The sequence below is a fragment of the Diadema antillarum genome, unplaced genomic scaffold, assembly GCF_040938485.1.
Source record: "Diadema antillarum isolate AM-2024a unplaced genomic scaffold, OU_Dant_1.0 seq00000616_RagTag, whole genome shotgun sequence".
Classification (NCBI taxonomy): domain Eukaryota; kingdom Metazoa; phylum Echinodermata; class Echinoidea; order Diadematoida; family Diadematidae; genus Diadema; species Diadema antillarum.
Window position 1 is genome coordinate 360,210 of NW_027271540.1, and position 3,426 is coordinate 363,635.

Genomic DNA, 3,426 nt, shown 5'->3' on the forward strand with positions numbered 1-3,426 from the left:
AAGAATTAAAGATTACTACAGTGACTCCACTACAAGGACCCACAATCAAAGGAATGCCTTCATTAAGTACATTTGTGAACCTTATATCGTCTAACAAATCTATTCTGCTATACGCTTACATCATGCACACCCTTAACTTCATTCACAATTACAAATCACAAACTAACATTCTATTCACGAAGTTGTGTAAACATATCATTACGTTCAATTTTGTTACTAATTCATTTTCTACAATCATACCTCTCCTCTTCAGCTAGCATACCTATGGAGAGTGTAGATGACAGAATACATTTCTCTGTGACCATAAAGAAATAGGTACTTGACCATGAAATTAATCAACGATGCATTTAAAGTTGATTTACAGAAGGGCAATATTAAAGCACACACTGTACAGGTTAACACCTTTTCAATTCCAAACTTATGTTTTTAGCCTGCACTAATATTTGTAGCTCTGGCATACAAGGAAAAATTTGCAAATAAAATGAAAATTGTGTATCACATGGCATCTTTTCAATAATAGTCATCAGGTTGAATTCAACCTACAATGTACATTACGAACAGAAAGTTTTGGCTGATGATAAAGGGGTTCTATTCATAACAAATCTCAGATATTTTTTTTTAACTGCCCCCTATATTCTCATTTCCCAATCTTTATATAGTTCATACAAGCAAACCATGTGTCTTAATTCTAATTCATCTTTGAGATTTTTATCCTACTGAAACACTGAGAAGGAGCTGTGTGAAACAAACTCTGGTCCTTTCGTTTTAGTATTGGGTACAAAATGGTCAAGAAATCAATTCACTTGATTATATTGTGAAAACATTAAACAATGGCTAGAGAGGTTTTCTTTTTTTATTTTACTTTCAGAAGTAAGATCACATGCTCAATCTGTATAATCATGAACACAAAGTGGAAAAGAAGGAAGTGGCCTGAGATTTGAACCCACATCACATCCTGGTTACCAGGCAACGGCACTACCAGTGAGTAGAAGTCAGTTCATGACAGTGACATGATGATGTTTGAGCAAATACCCAAACCTCATCTCTCTTTCATATTCCCTCGGTCTTATTCATAATTTGTTAAACCTCCTTTCAGTCTCATAACAAATTCTTGCTTTTTCTCACGAAGTAACAACCACCTTCACATTTGGTTGCCGTCCTTCATGGTTGGGAGTCACTACACTGACCTCATCAAATTCTCCTCTCTTCCAATGGATGACTCACAACAAAGGTGTCAAATTCTTTTCTCTCTTCAAGTAGTGGTAGGTTTACAATTCAATTGTAAAGTGTGACTGAACAGAAGTCATTGTTTCCTCAACAATTAAATCAGTCATTGTTCAATGAACAAGTGAATCATCAATATATAAACAAAAATATAGTGTATATTTCATGCATGCAACAGAAATAACCCGTTTACACCTTAAAATGAAGTTTAAATTTTATGGAACAATCTCGAATTTCTAACTTGTTTATTCCTTGCATGTCACAATCAAAGTCATCCCAAAGCACTTCAAAACATTCATATTCACAGCAAAAAGTAAAATCTGGCATGCAACAGTGAAAATCCATACTGGGTGTTAGACTTTAGCAAGATTTTGGTGAACACCAAACTTCTTCATCCCCGGCAAGTGTCTACACAAAATTGAATTGTGTTTATAAGTACAAAGCTCAAATTTCCTACATCCCAACAATCCTTTTGAGACATCTGTAGTCAAGGACAGTCATTAAAACACGAGAGAGTAATATAAAAATAATGACAGCGGTATATTGATATGTTTAGAAACCAGAAGTATTCACCTACTGTATGTGAAATGTCACTAGGGTTTCCAGAGTCACACATTGTGGCCACTGAGAAGTTTGAAATACCACTACAGGATACACTACTGTCCTCAGATATGGTCAGGAGATTTCCGATCTCTTTAAAGTGGCACATCAGTCAATATTTGATGACATTCTCTGAAAACATTAAAGACAAGGAGACAATTTTAACAGATTGCCGATGAAGTCTGAGTAAAGAAGGATATTTTTCTCTGAGGTATTTTCATTTCCTACGGAGCTGATGTCTTTCATGATAAAACAACTTTCACTTCTCTAAAATGTAGCAATGAGTAAACATCCGTGCCAATTCTAGATGGTGATAAGACTTTAACGATGTCTTTCTAGCCTCTATAGTATGCTATAACCAACATAGGTATACTGAGGGATTATGTCCAAGCACATATGTTGTGCGAAAATAAAGTTTGAATCAGCGTCAATTGCTCGTCTTTACCTGCAGAGGCCTTCAATTTCACCCTGGCCCGAGTGAACACTCCAAACTACTTTGAAATCACAGGACTGTAAAGCCAACTGAAGGCATCAGTTCATGTTATATCACAGCTCTGATCAAAACTAGTGCTGAACAAATTCCCAAAGAGATAAACCAGACAGAATCCCCTTTATATTGGTACCCTAATACCGCATTGAATCTGTGTGACTCAAAACATTTAAGTACAAGTCCATGAACACAGTACATACTAGGGCACACCTACAGTAGTCTGGCCTAAAAGCAAACTAGTCCTTTGGATGGAAGGAATGAATACATGGGGTATGTTGAGTCTATATGTCAGTATCATATTATACGAAGGAAAGGTCTGTATCCAGAATTTGCAAAGAAAACTTATAAAAAAAAAAAATAAATCTACATCATCTGTCCAATTCTTCTTATTTTCCATAAGTAATTATGCAGGTAGCTGTCACTCACAATAAACATTGCACTTTTAGACAAAATAAGTTCATGGCAATGATTGCAGTATTCATTACTATACTAAGTCACATGAGTTGTGTTCCATTTGATATACTGTAATAAGACTCTCCCATGCAAGATACACATTTTTCTACATCAGGAAATACTGGTAGTCAAGGGTGTGTCTTGTACAAGATATCTTAAGCACCACCATCTTCTAAGTCTGAACAAAGTTGGTGAGTAACGTTTTCCCTTTTATTTCATTTCTGATTGTCAGGCCTGTATGAATGATCTTTGTCTTGCTTCATACATATTTGCACCTCAAGAACAAAATGGGAATAAATGCTACAAAACACTGACACTTGTTACTTTTCTTTCTCAACTGACAATCTAGAAAGCATAAATCTTTTCTTGAAGCATGCACGGCTACCCGACACACCTCAATGCTTCTATTTGCACATATTTCCCTAATCTCAAGCATCCTGACATAGGATGAGATGGCCAAGTTGAATGAGCTTTGTCCTCCATTTTGAAGAACAGCTAGCAGAAAATCACAAGCATTAACATGAGACACAGATGCCACTGGTTTGAATGAAAGTAATGGTGATGATATCATGCGAGCTACACCATACATGAACACCATGGTGACACTGGTCCTCTCTAATCAGGGTCTACCACGAGTCGCCCCTCACACGACCCCTGGT